The sequence below is a fragment of the Rhineura floridana genome, chromosome 7, assembly GCF_030035675.1.
Source record: "Rhineura floridana isolate rRhiFlo1 chromosome 7, rRhiFlo1.hap2, whole genome shotgun sequence".
Taxonomy (NCBI): domain Eukaryota; kingdom Metazoa; phylum Chordata; class Lepidosauria; order Squamata; family Rhineuridae; genus Rhineura; species Rhineura floridana.
Genome location: NC_084486.1, coordinates 112,277,106 through 112,300,302, shown reverse-complemented (window position 1 = coordinate 112,300,302; position 23,197 = coordinate 112,277,106). Strand labels below are relative to the sequence as shown.

At 40.8% G+C, this 23,197-nt stretch overlaps 1 protein-coding gene across 1 annotated transcript in view; it reads right to left on the bottom strand.

Moving 5' to 3' along the window:
- GRK7 (G protein-coupled receptor kinase 7) overlaps positions 1–23,197 on the bottom strand; it is a 54,114-nt gene that overhangs the window by 23,262 nt on the left and 7,655 nt on the right. The window lies entirely within an intron of this gene.

Genomic DNA, 23,197 nt, shown 5'->3' with positions numbered 1-23,197 from the left:
GATAGTCCATTTATTTATGTACCATGTTTTCTACAAATATATCTGTGCTCAAAGCAGTTCACATTAAAAAAAATACAGTACAATAATGATACATAAAAATATAATATCATGACAACACAGCACTAAAAAAACACAATTAACGCTCACTTAACATACATCCATATGTAAGAAAGCATAAAGCTCACCAGCAGGTCAGGTAAAAATATCCAATCACATCCAAAAGTAGCCCCAAAGCTGGTGACATTTGTACCTAGCAGCAACACCTCCCAATCGTTTATGCCTCAACCCAAATATTTAATAACAATATTGGCAAATTAATCTAAAAATAGGGTTTGTACTGTTGTTGCTCTAAATTCTTTTCTTTCTTTTTAAATCAAGCTCCTCTTTTGGGTAGTTTTTCTTTCATTTTGGGAATCTTCTTTTTGTCAATTTTACTGATTCTGCAGAAATTTGCAGATTCTGCAGAAATTTACATGCTCCTATAAGACATTCCCCAAACAGTTAGAAACTCATTGGCAAACCTTTCAAGACGTGAATGGTCCTACTCCATAATGTTGCTGAGATGATAAAATACCTCTCAAATATCCTTGAAGGGAAGATGGGAATAGGATACACGTAGAACAAGCCAATAATAAATACATGAAACAAAAGCATGGAAGACATAAAAGTTTTGTCTTGGCATACACAATATCTTGATACAAAATATAATTGGCACATTCATAGCACCTTGGACTGTCCTTGAAATGCCACTGAAAAAGACAGAGAAATCTTAGAACAGTTAAATTGTTGCAAATATGTTTAATTATTAAATATCATTTGAAAAAGTATGAGTTGGCGTATAGCTAAGTTCCAATCCTCACATTAGAGATGCAGATCTGGTCATTTTGTACAGGGATTCACAAAGATCTAATTCCTCATGCATCCCTGCATGGGACACAATCTCAAAAACTGTTCAGTGGCTTTTGATATTGACCATAGTATCTTTACAAACCATCTGGCACAGTTGGGCTTATTGCAATTGTCAGCACTGTCAGAAATGTGCATTGATTTGCAGTTGTTTCTCTGCAAATGCTGGGCAGAGAAGTAGCTATTGGGAGACTACTGCTCTCAGTGGAGCTGCCACAAGATTCCACCTTGTTTCTTGTGCTGTTCAATATACACATAAAACTGCTGAGAGACGTCTATGAGGATTTGGTGTCATAATTACCCAGTTATACTATAACCTTCATTTCCTTGAATCCCAGTGTGGCAGTAGAGTCTCTGAATCAGTGAATGATGTGCTTGGTGTGCCAGCTGTGCCCTCTCCTGGGGAACAGAGACCTAGCAACCATGATGCATGTTCTGGTAGCCTTAAGCTTGGACTACTGCAATATACTCTATGTGGAGCTGCCTTTGAAAAGTACTTAGAAACTGGAAGTGGTCCAGAATGCAGTGGAAAGGTAGCTAAGTGTCACAAGGCACAGAGATCATGTAAATCCAGTTCTACTGATTACTAGTTAGTTTCTGGGCTCAATTCAAAGTGTTGTTTTTAACCTTTCAAACCTTAAACAGTCTGGGCCTTGGGTATCTCGGCCCTGTTTCCCCTGAACTTTGAGATCACTAGGGGAGGCCTTATTTTGGAGTCCTCATTGTCAGAAGCTTGGGGGTTAGCCACTCAATCCAGGACTTTCTCCATAGTCATATCCTCTATACCAGAGCTTGGAAAAGTTACTTTTTTGAACTACAGCTCCCATCAGCCCCAGTCAGCATGGCCACTGGATTGGGCTGATGGGAGTTGTAGTTCAAAAAAGTAACTTTTCCAAGCTCTGCTCTATACTGAATCTTCTCCTTGTGAAGGAGTTTTACAAAGGGAGCAATGACCTTTCTTTACACAAAAGCTTTTATAGCTACACCAGCACATTTGGGTTTATTGAAAGATGTCAAACTGGGGCTGCTTCTCTTTGGTTCTGGTACCTGCAGTTGTGCCTTCCTGTTGTTCTTGATTGTTTCAACTGATGGATTTCAACTTTAATTTTAAATATGGCTTTATTGCATTTTAATCTGATTATTTTATTAGTGTAATCCAGTTTTGGAGCCAGCTGGCTGGAACGCAAAATAAAAATAGAATGAATTAAGGAGTGAATACAATATCTTGCGGAAAACCAGCCACTACTTTTTAAAAACACAGATAGAAAACACAGATTTCCCCCCTATCCTTATAACAAGCTCCAGTTCTTTAAATAGAAGTTGTCGTATTAGAATTTTAAAATCTTTTGTTTCATTTATTCTTGGGTGAGATGAACCTGTAGAGTGGTGATGTTTTCTACTTAACAGAGAACAGTCCTCTATTTAAAGGTGTCTTCTGTTTGAAGGATTGGTCCAAGTTCAGTTTTAAGAACAGAGCCATAAAAAGAGAGAGCAAGGGCCTTGAAGGTGCCAGTCAATAGTCAGAGCCCGGAAAGCAGGCTGAGCAGGCACACAGGTCATCTGGTCGTGGTCTTCCCCCACTATGGAGAGATGTATTTGTTTTTAAGGTACTGTAATTATATCTAAATGTGCATCTATGCATATAAATTAACATATGCAAATATTATTAAAATCTTCGGCTTTTCTTTTCTTTTCTTTTTAAAATGCATTTTCTCTATTTCCAATGTATCCACCCTGTGAACCAGTGGTCCAGATGAGTCTTCACCCTGGCTACAGCCTGAAATTAGGCAATGGACTATGATGCAAGGATCTCAAAAGAGAAGATATGATGAAAATAAAGGTCTCAGGAAAGGAGGGATGCAGGGAATTGAGGAGAGACATACGTAAAGGGGATTGGGACTGGGGAAAATCTCTCACACAGAGACAAAAGCAAGAAATGCTGTGTGTTAGTAAATAAGTAAGGCAAGAGTGCAGCAAAGCAAAATGGTGGCCACAGGTACAGCTCAGTTCCATGTATTGATTTGAACTAATCATTCAATCCCTTTTAAGCGAAGACTTTAAGATTAGCATATCATAGTGCAATTCTGTTTTATAAGCTCCGGATTCTAAAATGTTTGTATGTGAGAATAGGAAGGGGATCCCCAAATGCTGCTGATATTTAGAAACACCGGAAAAGTTAAATCATTCACATTCAAATACATCCTCTTGTATAAGCCAGGCTTGTAGCCTATGCCTTCATGTCTACTTTCAAAATGTCTACCAGAGGAGCAGTTTCTGTCCAGGTCACCCACTACAGAAGGACTTCACACGCTAGTAAGTTAGGTATATATTTGGATGCTATATATAATGGTGTTGCAGGGTAGTTAATATAGGAATAATCTAAGGGCACAGTCCACCAGAGTTTAAGCACGTTTATATTTTTTAAAATTGGAATGGGAGAAATAAGCACATGCTTTAATTTCTTCAATTGAAGTAAATAAGACTTAAGTTTGTTTGGATTGTGTGCTATTTGGTTACATACCAGGATCCTACTGTGTACATTTTTACTCAGGCTAGAATTCTATGCACACTTAGCATGGGAGTAAACTTGATTAAACTCAATGGGGCTTACTTTCTCATAAACATGCATATCACAAGACTGTCGATAATAAATATCAATGGCTTGGAACATGGGAGCCTGATCATTCTGGATTGTCAGGTTAACAACTCTGTCTCAGATTTATTTATATTTGTGGGCATGGAATTATAGGATGCTTCATCCTTACCTCTTGTACACAAAGCAAGCCATCCTCAGGTAATTATATACTGGCTAAACTGTGCATCTTACTCAAGTCTTCTTATTTTGAATATTGACTGTGGTATTGTCTGGTAGTTATTCACACCATACTAAGGATAGAGCCTTCAATTATCCAGGGAAACCTTTCCTCCATTTATATGGTTGTTATCTCAGAAAAATAGATTAAGATTAAAAAATCAATTTGGTTTGCATCTACATGCCTCATAAGCAAAAGCTTATGACATAACAAACACATTAGTCTTTAAGGTGAGATTCTTCTATGTTTTTGCTGCAACAAACTAATATGGCTACTCCTCTGGAACGTGACTTATACTTTTATACTTTTATGTATAGAATGGAGTTAGTTGTCTGTATACCATTTCTCTGCAGTCATTACTTTTCCTCCTACAGCAGGCTAAGAGCGTATCATACCAAGAAACCACAGTAAGGATGTCACATCTTCATCAAAGGCATGAGCTACAATTCAGCAATGCACACACACCAAATCTGCATGTACAGCATTGTCAAGGGTTTTTGTTTCTAAGCCATTTTATAAAAATATAAAATAAAAATATAAAAAGAGCAAAGGAGTAAGGGGGAGCGAACCAGGGTGGTACAGCAGTTACACTAGGACTGTGGGACCTAGAGTTAAATTCTTGCTCCCAAAGCTTATTAGGTGGCCTTGTACCAGTTGCTATCTCTCAGCCTGATCTTTTTCACAAGCTGGCTTGTATATTCTGTATGCAGGGCCTTTTTCTCCTCCCGCCCACAAAGTGCCAACAATCTCAGTTTTGACATTGGAAAGGACAGTAGAGGGGAGAGACAAAAGTAGTATGGGACATAGCACTTTAATACAAACACAGTAAGAAGGATTACTCAGAAGGAGGGATGGGGGAGGGGAATCATGTGGTTAATATTTTAATATGAAAATGCAGATTGAATCACAGCTATCCTTTGAAATTCACAACTCTCCAAATTTTGCAATGCAGTTTTCGAACCCCCCCAAAATGCATAGTAAAAAATAACATACAAAAGATGCATGACATTATGGGAAATTCCTTGCAAAAATGTGTGTGTAAGGCAAAATCACATAAATGTGTATATTAGGAGAAATGCACACAAACATGAGTACAACTTTTAAAAAATTGCAGAAATGCGCCAAACTGAAGGCTAGAAAAATTTGAGAGAAACCAGAATTGACAGATTTGTCCATCTCTATTTAAGCATAGGTACACTAAAGGTACAGTAGAGAATACAAAAAGCACAAGCAATACAGATACGTATTTCTTTGCAGTCAAATATGGGATTGTATAACACTTTAAAGACTAACATTATAAATGCAAAAAATACAGTCTGTGAAATTTTATGTAAAGCTTAGAAATGTGCAGTGACCGTTCATAATAATGGTAACAAGTGATAAGACAATCATCCACGATTTGCTTTCTTAGTAGGAGAGTAAATAACTATTGCCATGACTGTGGCCTGAGCAAATAGACTGAATCACAGAATCATAGGGTAGGAGGGGAACTTGTAGATAATCTAGTTCAACCACCTGCTCAGTGGAAGAAAACCTGCTAGAACTAGAAATATACTGTTAAGTTCTCATTCAGCAGTTTCACATGGGAGCCTCTGCTGACCTGAAAGTCACTGATCTTCAGCCAAGGAACTTCAAACTCCATCATGTTTCATAGCAAACAATTCAGTGATATCTTGACACAAAATAACTTTTGGGCTAGAACTAGCAAATGAATGACTTTTGGAAGTCAGGTTATTACAGATGTCCAGAGTTCCACTGTTTTACTGTTTTGGGTCTCACTCTGCCTAGAAAATTTTTGATCCAAAGTGATTTTAAACTTGACCAATATTTCAGGGATTCATATTTATTTTTCATGTGTTTAAATTCAAAGGAATGAAGTCTGGAAAAGCTAAGAAAATTAGTATTCTGCACATCTTTGCTATTGTCTTTTTGAGAATTGGGTGCTGAATTGAAATCATCCCATATCAAAATATTGAACCTTTTTGTGAAAGTTAGTTCAACTGATTTCAATAGTATCTGATTTCTAATTTTTGTATTTAGGATTATCACCTAATGGGGAACTTAAATGCAAGCAATTTTAATATTGGGCTTTCAGTCTTTTCAAACTATTTTACCAACAAAGATGAAAACTGACTTTTTAAATAGACTTGTTCCCATCATTGGAAAAATAACAAAATTTGAGTCAAATACTGCAGTTATTTGGTCTAAACTTTCTGGTGGTCATGAGTATATTTATTCCTTTATGAATAAGCATTATGTATTATAACAATATATATGTAGTTGCTTGATGACCTTAACTCTTTAGTGCCAAACCACTTTTGCTCCTATTATATATTAAACAACTGTGAATAATACACACATGTGTAATGACTTTTTTATACAGCTTCCAAAACTGTATACTTCCTATGATGCAGTAAAAACCATGAGCAAAACACATATGTGCAAAAACATCTGAAGTGTTTTTAAAATGAACAACTAAATTATATTGAATGAATTGATATGCAAGTGGAACTCACCAAAATTCAGATTCAGTTGAAATTTGCTGTTCAGGATAGGGAATGGTACTGAAAAACTGAATTCCTCCAGCAAGGTTGCACATGTCTCCTCCTCTTATGTACTGGCTTCATCACAAATATCATGGGTTGTATTAAGCCAGAGTTCCCCATTACATCTGAACCAGGGAGCTCCAGTTTAATGTCAGTTAACAAGCCAGAAAAATAAGCCGGGATGTTTGGACATAATGGAGAACTCTGTCTGAACCAGAATCATCATACTGAAACCAGTGTGCAATAGCGGGGGGGGGGAGGAAGTTTATAATGGCTTGTCTGAACAGAGAATGATTGTTTGAACAGAGCCATTGACTTTACTTATTTAAAATGGTTAAATGGGCTGTGGCTAAGAAGAAGTAAAGTCCAATGAACGTAGTGGAACTTACTTCTAAGTCAATATGCAGTAGGGTGAGAAGTTTATATATAGCCTGATTGTCTGGGTAGTAGCACATCATTCAACAGCAGGAGCTGAATTTCAGTGGTCATGCCAGAGATGAAGTCCAAACTGATGACAGGCCGGTTCTCTGAAAATAGCAGCAGCTTACGAAGTCAGAGATAGCACCATGGGGTCATATTCACAGGTTGTGGCAGTACATTTTTAACTGCTTAAGTCTCATTAGTGTTAATGAGATTTGGATGGTTAAAAGACAGTGTATAAAGAATGTAGCTACTGGTTTCCAAAGCAAGAGTAAGTTAAAGAAAGCCAGTTAAGTTGCTCCCCTGTAGGTCAAAAGAGAAAAGAAAGACCGTGGAAAAGTGGAAATGGACTGCCTTCAAGTCAATCCCAACTTATGGCTACCCTATGAATAGGGATTTCATGGTAAGCGGTATTCAGAGGGGGTTTACCATTGCCTCCCTCTGAGGCTACTCCTCCCCAGCTGGCTAGGGCCTGCTCAGCTTGCCACAACTGCACAAGCCAGCCCCTCCCTTGTATGCAACTGCTAGCTGGGGGGGGCAACTGGGCTCCTTGGGACTATGCAGCTTTCCCACGGCTGCACAGGTGGCAGGGCACATAACCCCTGAGCCACTCACTGTGGGGATGATCTTTAGCTGGCCTTTGACACCCAGGAGACAAGAGTGGGGATTTGAACTCACAGACTCTGGACTCCCAGCCAGGCTCTCCTCCCCACTGTTCTATACCAGCTGTAAACACTGTAGACTGTTTTTTAAAAAGTGAGGGCCATACAGCAAGCAGTAGTTTTGGAAAGGCATGGGAAGAAGGAATGGGAGTTAAGGAATTGAGAGAGAGTGGCAGATGGAATAAAATCATTTGGGCACAGGCCATACTCAGTGTGGGGGAACCAGTTTGCTGTGAAGAAGTTTCCCATGGCTTTTCCTCTAATATACACCTATTTGCAAAGACGTTTCCTGTAATATATAATTCATTTATGTCTCTATATGCACACTTTACCCCAGTACATTTATGTACACATTACTTGGCTGCAGAACTGCACTGCAAAATTCAGAGACGTGGAAATTTCAAAGGATGGCTGTGTTTCAGTTTACATGTTTCAAAAAGTGTGAATGAGGTATGTTTGCCTTTAAATGCAGACAATCACATTTCTCCCCCATCCCTACCTATAATTAGTTTTGTTACAGGGCAGCCACCTTGAGGAGGCAGTATGAGGATTACCCAAATGCCCCTCCAAATCTACTAGCAGTGGCTTCCACCCCAACCACTTCCCACCTTCCAGCTTACCCTCCCCCTCTTCCTAGATGTAGATGTACTGCCCTCAAGTCGATTCCGACTTATGGTGACCCTATGAATAGGGTTTTCATGAGGCCGAGAGGCAGTGACTGGCCCAAGGTCACCCAGTGAGCTTCATGGCTATGTGAGGATTTGAACCCTGGTCTCCCAGGTCATAGTCCAACACCTTAACCACTACACCACACTGGCTCTCTCCTCTCTTCCTACTGGGCTGGAAAACTTCCCCTTCCCCACTCTATGCATATATAAACCTCTCTCATGTCTTTCCTTGTTGCTTTTTCAAAAGGGACTAACTACATTTTTCATTAATCATGTGATTAGCAATCACATGTATTTAAAAAAAACCTCAATATCAGGCATGGTGATCGTATTGAGGCGATGTTGCATGGGAACACAGAGCACAAACAGGTAGAATAATTTTTCCTTCCCAGCTATAAGATCAGCTAAAATCCTCCCCACCAACACCCCATCTGGTAATTAACGTTAGGGGGAAAAATCCCATTGGTGCCACAGAGATCCTTTCCCCTAATGCTTATTGCTGCACCAGGACAGAGGATGGGGAGGGAAGCAATTTTCAGGAATGCTACATTCCTGAGGACAATTACCCACCCACACCTATGTACCTGGTATTTAATTTTTTAAAAACCACAACATAATTGCTAATCATATCATTAATATGAGCGGTTAGAGCTAAAACGACTCCAAGATTGCAGTGTTTCCTCATGGAAAGGCTATGATCATTTGGTAGCCTTTTCCTGCTCTGAGACAGATAGGAACAAGGGGGACTCCTTTGTGCGTTCATAGGATGGAAGAAGGCAAGTAGGCCTTGCCGCCTACATTCTCTTCTTCACTGCATCCTTTTTCTGCCTTGAGCCCCACAACCATTTAACTGTTCTTTACAGCGGGAAAGGCAGTGACAGGCACACACAAGAGAACATGCTGTTATGATTGTGTTACCAATTGGTTCCTCAAAAAAAATTCCATCCTAAAAACAAAGAAGGCAGAACTAATTCACTAATCTAATCAGCTCACAGTAACATGGATGGGAAAAATTGCCAGCCACTTAGAGTTCTAACCGTTGGTCCTTGAAACAAAAAGTTGCAGCGTGGAATACTGTTGTTCAGGGTTCCAACTACTCAATTCCGTTCTCCAGTATATAGTTCGATCCAGAACATTTTCACTTTCAATATAATTATACATGGCTGGGATTGCATGCTGTTTGTATATTATACTATTTCCAACACCTTTTTATCTAATACTAAAAAAATACTTGCCATTACAGTGGCAGTAGGAAAGGGGGAGGACCTGGACATAGCAAGGACTGCTACGTAGGGCCATAGCCGGGGGGGGGCAGGGAGCCCGTGCACCCCCTAAATTTGTTCTGATCCCTACTTTTTTTTTTAAAAAAAATTAAATTTATTACAGAAAAAATCTCCCCTCCTTTTTTTTGTGCCCTCCCTGAATGTTTCGGCTGGCTATGAGTCTGCTGCTAGGCATATGTAAAGGGTCTCTGCCCACTTGGCAGTTGGCACACAGAGACAGCAGAGACTGAGCTTCCTAGAAACAAGGGTACTCTGTGGGGTTTGGCTCCACCATACTGTTAGCCGCGAGTGCAGTGATAACTGGAAACAGAAGTGAAGGCTGCTTATAATTTTTTGGGGGGGGGAGTTGAACAGTTAATGTAATGTAAATGTACTACTGCCTTCAAGTCGATTCTGACTTATGGCAACACTATTTATTTATTTTATTTATTTGTTTCATTTTTAGACCGCCCATAGCTAGTAGCTCTCTGGGCAGTGTACAAAACAGATTAAAAATACAATATTATAATAAAATCAATCACATATATCAGCAACAATATTAAAATAAAGCGTAGACGTAAACATTATCATTAAAAACATTAAAAAGCCTGGGAGTACAGCCAGGTCTTAACCTGGCGCCTAAAAGAAAGCACCGTAGGCGCCAGGCGTATCTCTTCAGGTAAGCTGTTCCACAATTAGTGTTTTCATGAGGCTGAGAGGCAGTGACTGGCCCAAGGTTACTCAGTGAGATTCATGGCTATGTGGGTTAAGCTGGGGCTTAAATCTCCTGCCCCAGGTCCTACAGGCGAAAAGGAAGGGGGAAGGGAAGGGAGGATCGGGAGGGAGGGGGAATTATTTGTTTATCCTTGAAAATGTAATAAAACATATTTTTAAAAATCCTGCCCCAGGTCACCCCTTTGTTTGAGCTGGGGACAGATTGTTAGACACACATACCAAGCCCAGGGTGAGCGCAGGGACCCCTGGAAATCTCACCGCTCAGAGATTGGGGTGGTGCGCAATGTGATGTTCCTGCTTATATTGTAAATATGGTAAGTGCTGTTTATATAGAAGACATATGGTAAGTGGAGTGAAAGAGGAGGGGGGAGTACATGAGCAGTAGAATGCTGGATGAGTGGCTGAGCGTATGAATGGCTGGGAGTATAAATGGAAGAATGACAGTTGAATCTGGGAGGTTGTGGTTGAGGTGGTGTCTTTGAGAGGTTGAGAGAGAGGTTGGAGGTTTGGAGGTGGTGGTGTTGAGAGTGAGTCGGAGTTCTGAGGCAATTAGTAAGAAGTCAAGTACCTAACAGAATATAGATGAAACCATACGCTTGTGAAACATTCCTTAAGTAATCTTGTTGTTTCTGATATTTAATAAATACTTATTTGGTTTACCAAAGGCCTGATCCTTGGCTGGGGAAATATACAGACCAGAAGGGAGGGCAAGGTAATTACCAAGGCTGAACAGAAACTGTACCTAATGGTGGCAGTGGTGAAGGGAGAGATTGTCACAAGTCACGTATCCAGAGCAACCCAGAGTTGTATGCTTTAAATATAAAGATACAAGGGGGTTGGGAACAGCATAAGCACACAGTCACAAAGTAACAAGCTATAGAGAGACTTAGGTAAAGTCTCTGGGAGTTTGGGTTACAGAAAGTGATTGGTAGTGCTGCCTAGCAGTGGGATTTGTTGAATCTGTGCTAGAGCTGAAAAGGGTAAGAGGAAAATCTGACGTTCCTGTCTGCTGGTAGCCACAAGTGAGAGCTTCACTGGTGGTGCTGGGGAAGGACGTCACACGCAACACAGGGAAAAACAGAAGGGAGTAGAAACAGAGGAAGGCCAAACAAGAGATGGATTGATTCCACAATGGAAGTCACAGACCTGAATTTACAAGATCTGAACAGGGTGGTTTATGACAGATGCTATTGGAGGTTGCTGATTCATAAGGTTGCCATAAGTTATAATCGACTTGAAGGCACATAACAACAACAACTTACCTCTATTCCAAACTCCATTCAGGAGTGAAGCTACTACTGGCTGAGCTGGCCTAAGCCTGGCAGGGGGAAAACCATACTTTACAAGAAAGTTTGACTTACACCACCCTTTTTGCCAGTGTAGCTTCTGCTAGGTTGTTAGGTCACATGACCCAGCTGAACAGAGTTTGGCATAGACTAGAAGTAAGTCTCCCCCTGCCCTGCCATGCCCCAATCACACCCTTTTTTGTGGACTTACTCCAGTCTCAGCTCAGCATATCTCTGGCTGAGCCAGGATGAAGGGCTTCAGTAGGCATATCTTTCCTGAGCCCAAGCTCAATTAGAGATCCATCAGTTCCAAACTCCGCTCATGCCAGCAGCTCTTGGCTGCTTGCTCCCTTAAGGGTCTACTACTCTGACTATGACTAACATCAGCAATCACCCATTGATTTCAATGAGTATAGGCATGCCTAACTGCATAGGGTCAGGCTGTAAGGATCATTTTACATGTGATTTCCCCCCCCCCATCAAGAAATAATCTGTGTGGGGGAAATCTACATAGTTATGTTTGAAGTATTATTTTGCCATGAATATGCATATTGGCATCTGATGGAATTCAACATAATTCACACATAATGTTTATCATGTGGACACAGGCAAGCTTAAAGATGGTTGGGGCTCTCAGCTAGTCATTATTCTGTCTACCAGTTAGTGTTTAACCATCATCTTTTAATAAGCCTTTAATCCCTTCATGTCTGAAACTACGGGAGCTGACAGACACTTTTTAAAAAATAAAAAAACCAGTATCTTGCAGTTCGCTTGGAGGGTTTCTTTGCTTTACAGGTCATTTAGCAGAATTTATGGAAAGTAACTATTTGCGTAGATAAGCAAGTTTGACTAAAGTCAACCTGTCCAACCTGTCCTGGATGGGGTTGCACTCCCCCTGAAGGAGCAGGTTCATAGCTTGGGGGTTCTCCTAGAAACATCTCTGTCACTTGAGGCTCAGGTAGCCTCAGTGGCACGGAGTGCCTTCTACCAACTTCTGTTGGTGGCCCAGCTGCGCCCCTATCTGGACAGAGATAACCTGGCTTCAGTTGTCCATGCTCTGGTAACCTCCAAATTAGATTACTGCAATGCACTCTACGTGGGGCTGCCTTTGAAGATGGTTTGGAAACTGCAGCTTGTGCAAAATGCAGCGGCCAGATTGGTAACAGGGACCAGACGGTCCGAACATATAAAACCAATTCTGGCCCACTTGCATTGGCTGCCTGTATGTTTCCGAGCTCGATTCAAGGTGCTGGTTTTAACCTATAAAGACACGGCTTGGGACCACAATACCTGATGGAACGCCTCTCCTGATACGAACCCACCCGTACACTACGCTCAACATCTAAGGCTCTCCTCCGGGTGCCTACTCCGAGGGAAGCTTGGAGGGTGGCAACAAGGGAGAGGGCCTTCTCAGTGGTGGCCCCCAAATTATGGAATGATCTTCCTGACAAGGTGTGCCTGGCACCATCATTGTTATCTTTTTGGCGCCAGGTCAAGACTTTCCTCTTCTCCCGGCATTTTAGCATGTGTTTTTAAAATTGTTTTAAATTTTTTAAATTGTGTTTTAAATTGTTTTTAAAAGATGTGTTTTAAATTTGTATATCTGTTTTTGGTGTTTTTAGTTGCTGTAAACCGCCCAGAGAGCTTTGGCTATGGGGCGGTATACAAATAAATAAATAAATAAATAAAGTTGTGTGTGTGCGTGTGTGTGTGCACGCCTTATTGGGGTCTCTAATTGCTTGAGAGAGGTCAAAACGGAAGGCCCATCAATTTTGGCTGTGTTAAACAGCATGGATCAGGTATGGAGGTCAACTTATTATACTTGGAACCAGATGGCGTCTTCTCAACACTTAGCAGCCAGTTCCTTTGGTGGCCCCAGTGTCTGGGCAGGGGGCAGGTTTTGCTTTATCCCAGATTGCAGCCTGGTTATGTTGCCCGTAATAAAATGGGATCCATTGAGAACTGAGCTCATAACTCTACCTTCCACAACATGTCCTGGTCATGCTAGAGCATGACAAAGAGTTGGAAAGGAGAAACTGGCATTTTATGAATAATCCTATCCTGTTTACTTTAGGCTTGCACATGATTTTTCAAGTGTTGCAAAAAAAACCCCTGATTCCTCTCTCCTCCATATATTTGCAAAATACAATTATACAATGTAACATTGGCAACATCAAGGGGTAGTAGAAGCTTTGGAAATATAACTTGTTTTCTTTAATGTATATTGCCTCTTTTTAAAAGTAGCTTAATTATTTTTATAACACACGTCCCACTGCAGACTTCTGCTAAAAGTATCACTAACGGAGTTCAGCACACTGAAGTGATTTTTCAGAAAGGAAAGGCATCCACAGCTACAATTTGTATTTATGGACTGGTGGGAAAATGCCCTGCCGAGTGCAATGCACTATTCATGTTCTGGCAGAAGCACAGTGGTATTTAAGCTCAGAGAACTGGGGTGGAATGGGAGGGTCACAGTGCAACCCTCTCTATGGGGTCCCTCAGCATAGGGAAAGTGTGATTAAGAAATATCTACCTTTTCTCACAGCTCTTTACAAAACAAACTCGAGGAGTCTCATAAACCAAATAGAGATGCAAATCTGTGTGTCCATCCTTTATTTGCCATGGCACAAGAACTGTTGAACAGGAGGAAAAAACAAGCTGAATTTAGGCCTATCAGCTGTTTTGTAGAGCTCACTCCTTCCTCCCTTCACAGGGTGCCGCTGACTGCTTTGTTCTCCATTCCAGCTATTCCATTTTTCCTTCAATAGTGGCCTTAATAGACCTTGGAGGAATGTAACATCAGACCACAGGACCACAGGAAAATGTCCAACGTGTTTGTCTTTCTTCCCCTCTGCTAATGCCATGGATTGTATGAGAGAGCAGCAGAAATTTAGTCTGCCCTTTGCTTTTCATTTCAGTGCCCGTTTGGCAATCATTTGTTTGGCTACTGCCAAACTATTTAAGGAGTGACCATTTTCTGTTATCTCGTCACTGGCAAATTTCCTCCCATTGTAATTAGAATCTGCACAATTAAATAAATAGGGTCATATTAAAATATATATTTGAAAAACACACTTGGATGTTCTTTGCTTCCTATTGGATATTTACAAAACTGAGCAAGATATAGTTCTACTGCTTGTGTGTTTACGTGTTGATTATTTTTGTACTGACTTCTCACCATGTGGTGAGAAATCTTTGTTAAAAAAGAATGTGTGAAGAAGACAAGTCTCGTTCATACTAAATACAGCCTGGCACATGGAAGGTGTGAACTCCAGCTCTGGCTCCTTCCTTCTCACTGATGGAATCTCTAGATCAGTAGTTCCCATCCTTTTTTCCCCTACGGACCACTTGAAACTTGCTGATGGTTGTGGCGAACCACTTGATGATTTTTCTGCTTGTTGTAGCCATTGTACTGTGCTATGCTGGATCCTGTATGATTTTTTATATTTTTATTGCTTTTATTTCCTAAAGCGTATTTTATAGTATTAAAATTTGCATTCCATAGCATTTAAATTGTAATACAATAAAATACAATAGAAGAACCAAAAAAAACAATTAAAATATAGTTAAAATAAATAAGAATATTTACTCGGAACATGCTGTGGACCACTTCAGTGAAGCTTGCAGACCACTGGTGGTCCATGGACTACAGTTTGGAAACCTTTGCTCTAGATATAAGAAGAGAGATGGAGCAGTTATTAAGAAGAAGCAATGGGTCCAGAAAAACAATCCCATGATAAAATGTACCAGTTACCGAGAAAAAACAGGACGCAGGATAACCTTCCACTTCTGATACAGTGTAGAACAATATGATGGAGGGTTGTGAACAAAATGGTTGGGGTATTGCAAAACCTCAAGGACTTATTTGCAATACTCAGAAATAACACTCACAAACATCTGATCTTTTCCCTTGCCTTTGCAAGGACAGATGAGGAGGCAAACCTGGCATATTCACCCATCGGGGAGCCTCACTAGCCAGGCAGGCTTCTGTCATACCTTTCTGGCTGATGAAGTGGAAGCAATGGTTCTGAAAAGAATAATTTTTGAACCTTTCAGACACTAGCAGAAGGGATTGCACTTTCCCCTCCTCTCCTTACTTTAACTTACCTTTCAAGATATTTGGGGGGGGGCTTGCATTTTTTTAAAAAACCCATTCCATCCATACTAAGAATCACTCTTATTTCCAATACAGATTGTTTTCTGATGTGCGTTTCTGCCATTTACGCTGGTGTGCCAGGTGTGACCGCCTCCTAGATAGAAACAGCTTAGCTACTGTTATCCCAGATTAAACTAATGAAATGTGTTGTACATGAAGATCACTAGGAAAAGTCTGCTGGTTCAAAATGAAATGCAACAGCTATTTGCATTTGGTGTGTTGTGGGTGCACTGGCGGACCTAATCCGATGCTTCTGCTAGTGTACCCATAATGCGGCGAGCTCCCCACTGCCTTGCCCTCCCATTCTTGGTAACTGCAGCAACACGCAGTATTGGGAAGCCAGGTGAGCAACTGTGAGGTTCCATGCTGCTATGTAAATGGTTGATGCTGTTTTATTACAATATTTATGGAAAGTTATGTTTAACAGGTTGTTATGGTAAGTGGTGAGTGTTGGGAGGGGGGAAAGTGAATGGAATGTTGCTGTATGCTGCGTGTGATTGGCTGGGTGAATGTAGGATGACTAGTTTATTTGAAGGTTTGTCAGCTGACAGATAGAGTTGGATGTTTCGAGAGAGAATAGTTCTTGAAGAGAGGGATTTGACTTGGGGAGAGAGAGGACTGGGATTTGGAGGGAGACTGTGGGTGTGAGTTAGGTTGTAGTGGGATTAGGTAGGCAGGCTGATACTGATATTTGAGTAAGATATTGGATGAACTACTGTATAAATAATTAAGGAGTGATAACTGAAAGCACATGCTTAAGTACATGAAGCAAAAGTATTCTTGGTGAAGTAAAATCTGTTCTTTAAATAAATTGGTTTGTTTTCAAAAACACGCCTGGTTCTTGGCCAGCTACGAAGGGGACTGTAAGATGGCAAAACATAAACAAGAGTGTGATATAAGGTACAAACAGTGGCAGTGAAAAATACCTCTGAGTTACAGTAACCAGTGAAGGAAGCTAACCCATAGTTGTGGTGAGGGGGTGAGGCTTGCCTGGATTCTGGAAACCTAGTGGTTATAGCAAAGGCTGGGGAAACAGAAGAGCTTTGCTATACATAAAGCCGTACAGATAATGTGTTCCCCTACTGGCAAGGTGGAGGTGGTAGGGGGTGAGTGGGGAGGCACGGCAGCAACACTGCCCTGCTAGCTGCTACTGTAAGGTCCTATTCTTTAAACCTAGGGGTGTGAAAAATTTTCCAGTCCAAGGGCCGCTTTTCCTTTTGGACAACTTTCTGAGGGCCACATGGCGATGGTGGGTGGTGCCAGAGGTAAAAGTGAGCAACACAATAAATGTGAATTTTACAGTAACCCAGTTTCTTCACATTCACCCACATCCCTCTCTATCTTCCATTCAGACAAAGAAGCATTATCAGAGTTCATTCTTTATTTATTAAATTTATATCCTACCCTTCCTCCCAGAAGGAGCCCAGCGCAGCAAGGGCACATTCCATCCAGGTAAAAAGCAGGGTACCAAAAAGGGCAGGTGAGCGGCATGGTTCAGGTGGTGTATGGTCTGGGGAGAGTCTTGAGGGCCAGATGAAGAGGCCCAGGGCTGAAGGTTCCCAATCCCTGTTTTAACCTATAAAGCCCTATATAGTAATGTAGTAGCAAATTCAGGAGTGCAGGGTCCCTTCATGATAGTCACGCCACACCCTCTCACAGCCATACCCCTTTTCCACTTTCCCTTGCTCTCCTTGTTGTCACATGAGGCCACACTCCACCACTAACAGACGTCCCTAGAAGCCAATTAGCATGGAAGGGGAGGATGCGTGTTAGCTACTGAGAAGAGTCTTCTCAATGGCTAATTTACCTCCTTTCATTCTGATTGGCTCCAATCAGCACAAAAGGACAAGGACTCTCTCAGTGGCTAACATGCTCCCTATTCATGCTGATTGGTCAATACATTGATTCAATCACCCAAGAAGTAATAGGTCAATGATCCCCATGACCCCGAACAACTACACCTCTGGACCTATATGACTTAGTAACAGTATACTAAAAAACATCACAAGGATTACCAGCTGCCATATGAGCCTCCCTCACCATTTGTTGAGATGATGATGATGATAATAATAATAATAATAATAATTCAATTTATATCCCATCCTTCCTCCCAAAGCAGCCAAGATGAGTTTGCTGGATCAGACCAAAGGCCTATCTAGTCCAGCATCCTGTTTCCCCCCGCAGTGCAGTGGGAAATTCAGAAGTGCAGGGTCCCTTCATGCTAGTCGCAGTCATGCCCCCTCCCCTTTTTTTGCTGCTGAGTTGGGAATGAGATCCCTGTTAATGCCTTCTCCCACAAAAGACATCCTTAGGAGCCAATAAGCATGAAAGGGGAGAGTGTTAGCTGCTGAGAAGAGTCTTCTCAGTGGCTGACTCACCTCCTTTCACTCAGATTGGCTCCAGTCTGCAGAAAAGGTCAAGGAAGTATGTTAGAACACTCTTCTCAGTGGCTAACACACTCCCTTTTCATGCTGATTGGCTCACAGGATGCTAGACACATAGGGACCCTGCTGGGACCCTGTTCCCAAAAATGTAAAGGGTCTAAGACCTCCCCAAGACCCTGGACAACTACATCTGTTTTCCCCCAGTGGTCAACCAGATGCCTCTGGGAAACCCATAAACAGGACATGAAGATAAGAGCTCTCTCCCACTGTTGATCCCTAGCAGCTCCTAGCCAGAGGCATGGAGGTAATATATAACCATTACAATTACCAGTCATGAATAATCTGATCCTCCAGGAATTTCTCTAATCCCTTTTAAAGCTGTCTACATTGGTGGCCACCACCTTTTTGTGGTAGTGAATTCCATAGTTCTAACTGTGCACTGCATGAAGTGCTTCCTTGTCTGCCCTGAATTTCCCACCTTTAACTTCACTAGATGACCCCAGGTTTTAGCATTATGAGTCAGGAAAGGCCCTTCACAAAGTGCCACTGTCTTTGAAGTCCAGATGGGTACTGATGGGAAATTGGGTATTCCTAGTAGTGGCATCATAGCTTTGGAATGCCCTACCTGGGGCTGCATTCATTTCAGATCAAAGTGGTTTATTTGCCTGTGCTTTTTTAGGAAGTGTGTGTATGCGTATTTAACTGCTGCCACCAATTTTTATTCCTCTTTTATCTTACTCTTTTATGGTTTGCACTTTTAAAAATAATTGATTTGTTTAATGTTTTGTATTGTTTCTGTAATTATTTTTGTAAGCCACTTTTGAAAATGCAGACTTCTGTTGTGCAAGTGGGCTGCCACAATTGGATCTCATCTGTAGTCCGCCAGGTCTCTGCTCAGTCTAAACTTACCCACACCAGCTTGATCTGATTTAAAAGTCCTTGGAGAAGGAATCACAGAACTACATGGAATTAAAATAGATTCTTTGGCCACAACAAGAAAGATCAGTCTCTCTGGAGACATGCATAGCAGGTTTCCTCTATGTTAATCATAACTAAGGTACTATACTAAAATGACCTATTATGAGAACAAGAGTGTTGTATGAAGAAAGATTGTGCAAGTATAGATCATATGCTTCCCATATGTGTTTAGTTTGTTAATAGCTTCCTTAAGCTAATCAGTTTTACATAAAAATGAATGCATATAGGTGTCATAAATGTATTATAGACTTGTCACAATGATTTTCCCATAGATGCCATACTGGTCTGTAGGCTCACAATATCTTCCTTTGTTTGTAGTGTTTCCAGTAAAGATGGGACAGCTTCATTTTGTAACATATAACCAACCTATGGCTGGGCATCTAATAGTCAGCTCATCAATTTCTGCAACTATAAAAGGTGCCCCTCCAATTATATATTGTTTCCAATTGGAATTCATTTGTTGACTCGGCTGATATTAATCATCCATTTGTTCTGCAATGTTCAGTTCTGCAGAGGTTGTAGAGGAAAATGGATGTAAACACAGCCATTGAGGGTTATTTGTACTTTTGTGGGTAGATGGTGGTCTAAGTCAGTGCATTGATTTAAAGTGAATAATACATTTTGGCTTTGTGTCCTGGAAGTGGAAACGGAGCAGGATTCCAAAGACTGGTGGTCCATTGGGATCTTAATTTGGGCATGATCAGAGCAGAGCAAAATCTGAAGCATACTATAACTTGTTAATTAATCAGGACAATGTTAACGACTGATTCATATTAAAGACATTAAAAACAGGAATGATATGCAGGTAAATTTGACACTCCCTCTGTAAACAAAATTCTTTAACTTTTGCTTTTCAGACCTGTGTTTCACTGTTCTGACCAGGGGCATTGTCAGGGGGTTGCCGGGGGCTTGAGTCCTGGGTCTTCTGTGGCAAGACCTGTCCTTTCCTTCTCCTTTTGTAAAAGGGTGACTGAGTGCACTCCAAATCACAATGCTGGTGAGGCCCCAGCCACCCATCATCTTAATTTCCCAGAAGCATCTATGCATATAAATTAACATATGAACATTGTAATGCAAATTTGTGTCATGGACTTGTGCTCCAAATCGTTTTATAAATACATAGCATCGCCTTTAGGTGGCCTCTTAGCTCCTGCTTTTAGAAGGCTGTAGGAGGTGTTCATGATTTCACTAAACCAGAGGAGAGTCAGGAGGCGGGGTTTGTGGGTTTCAAGGGGTCTCATATCTTCCCCCATAGTTTCAGCAAAGGGAGAAGGGCTTCTTAATCCCTTCTTGTGCCATTTTTCTTCTCTGTATTATAGAGCCATCATTGTCTCAAGTATGGGCACTTTCTCTTTTTCCAGTTTCAATGTCATTCTACAAAACTATTTGGCCAGATACAATTGTGTGTACACCACAGCCAATGATGGCTCTTTCTCACTACTTTCAAAAACTATGATCTGTCTCCAGCATTTGCGTATGTCTCTCTTATCTCTTCCCATACATCATCTCACTTTATAATAGTCTGAATGTGTGCTTTCTTTGCATTACAACACAAAACACTTCAGACTAAACACCAAATGCTTGAAAAATAATACATAGATCAGAGGGCCTGACATCAAAAGCTACTCAGTTCTGTGGTTTCTTTAAGTGTGGATATACTACCCAGATTACTACTCCATATTCAACATTTCTGCTCCTGGAGTAAACTGATTAAAATAGCTTGCTATGTAGGCATCTTCCTGAGAGAGAAAGGTGCTTTTTAAATAAATAAATAAATAAATAAATAAATAAAGAAAGAAAGAAAGAAAGAAAGAAAGAAAGAAAGAAAGAAAGAAAGAAAGAAAGAAAGGTGATACAGGTAGGGAGACCTGGACATGCAAGCCTACGCAGATACATATAGCATATGCATCCTCATTGCAATGCTCTTCTGTGCCCCACTGAACTAGATGCATACTGGATACAGTTTGGAATGTCTGTTTCCATCTGGGATTACTTCATTTTGCATGGGGTTTGTTGTATGGAAGTAAGGCTAGAAATTACAGAATTCTGCATTTAATTAGACTGTATGGCACTTTAGACTAGATTACTTATTTTATTAATTCAGTATCAAAAGTCTTTCTTGATGTTAATTTTGTTGACAGTTATTTCCTAAGACACTGAGGTTATCATACTTTGGACACATAATGAGAAGACATGATTCACTAGAAAAGACAATAATGCTGGGAAAAACAGAAGGGAGCAGAAAAAGAGGAAGGCCAAAGAAGAGATGGATTGATTCCATAAAGGAAGCCACAGGCCTGAACTTACAAGATTCGAACAGGGTAGTTTATAACAGATGTTATTGGAGGTTGCTCATTCATAGGGTCGCCATAAGTCATAACTGACTTGAAGGCACATAACAAAATGTCCTAAAACAAGTGGCCCATATCATCTACATCTTATACTGAACAAAATAAATCCACACCTGTTTTAACCAAGAAAAGCATGGTGTAATACTGGACCTTGTTTAACAACACAATTTGAGTTGGTCTTTCACGGTCCAATCCACTTCCTGTATATCTTGGAAGAATTTGGTAATATGTGCCTCTGAGCACATGATGAGTGGTGGCAACACCTGCCATCTCCAAAGATGGAGAATTACATTTTTGTATGTTTGTTGGTGTTCTTCTTACTTTGCTTCTTTCCTGTGTTACTACTGTTTCTACAGAGAATCTAAACTAGAAAATTATATTTCTCTCATTATTTATCCTTAGAAATCTGTGTCAAATTTATTTTCATTAATTTCAAAGTCTTTTAATTGGTCAGTGTCATATAATGGTGAAGACAGCCTTTTGTGTTTCAAATTGGAGTTTAAGTTCTATGTCAATTTTGGGTGCATTAACAGTTGAATCTGAAACTGCAGTTTGATGTAAAATCAGACTGATTACAATATGTTACTATGTAAGCAATGACTCTAGCTATTGGAAAAAACAAACGTGGCCTGCCCAAGATGCATGTTTTCATCCTGTTATGCATAAACCACTCCATTTAAGGAAAGAGGGACATGATCAATTAAAAACAGAGCACAGCTAGAGTTTTGCTAGAATATATTTCACCTCCCACTGTTTTATCTTGTGCAAACTGAGACAATTCTCATATCCACTGGAAACTATGCTGCAGAATAGTCAGTGCCATTATTCCACAGTTATTTTTGGAGTTTTTTTAGTGTTGCAAAGTGTTGCTGTACTTCACATATTCACAGAAACAGAAACAAAAGAAAATAATTTACTATAGGAAACTTCACTAAAATTACAAAATAAATCAAACATATTTAAAGTGATTATCTGAACTATATCAATTGTTTTAATATTCCTGCTTCCTCGCTTCTAAGATCAACATACCACATGTCATGTTTCTGTTATTTCGGCTGATTGCAGGTGTTGCTACCACTCACCATATGCTCAGAGGCACATGTTACCAAATTCTTCCAAGCTACACAGGATGTGGATTGGACTGTGAAATATCAACCCAAATTGTGTTTGCATTTTTACAAATTTGCAGGGCAGTACAATATCTCAGAGAGGAGGTCAGGTCTCCTGTTCCCCTGGTGCATTCACTAGAGCTGCCAAATTTCCCTGCTTTTAAAAGTTGGTTGGCTACATTCTTAAACCGCAAATTTCCCCCCATTAGTTAATTTCTCTGCTTTTTAATCCAGGAGGTAAGAAATGGGATCCTGTGCAAGTTTGCTGAGAATGGATCAATCATTTGCATGCTTATTGAGTTCAGTGGGATTTACTCCCCTGCAATCATGTGAAACTGACCACAGGGGGATAGGAAGGGGAAGAGGAGGAAGGGCAGGGGTAGGGGAGGAGGAGAGGAAGGACAGAGGGGAAGGAGGGGGAGGGGAAGAGGACAGCAGGTCTGATCATTTGCATGTTTGTTAAGTTCAGTGTGATTTCATTTACTCCTGTGCAATCATGCTTAGGATAGGTAAAACTGACAATGGGGGGGGGAGGAGAAGAAGAGGGATAGATGGATGGTGGGAAGGCTGGAGTGGGCAGGGGAAGAGGAAGAAGAGGCGAGGGGAGGAAGGGAGGAGGAAGGGAGAGGAGAGGGGAAAGGCAGGTCTGATCATTTGCATGCTTTTTGAGTTCAGTGGGAGTTACCCATGTGCAAGCATGCTTACAACAGATGAAACTGACCTGGGAGAGGGGCAGGAAGGGGAGGAGGAGGGCAGAAAGGGGGAGGGGATGGGGAGGGAAAGAGATTGGGTGGCTGGGCAGAGAGGAAGCCCCTTTCCTTTCCAAAAGGAAAACATTGTGAACAGTATCATCATTTTTCAGTGTTTCCCACACCTTTTTATTCTACAGCAGGCACATGTAGCCTCCCACCCAAATTTAAA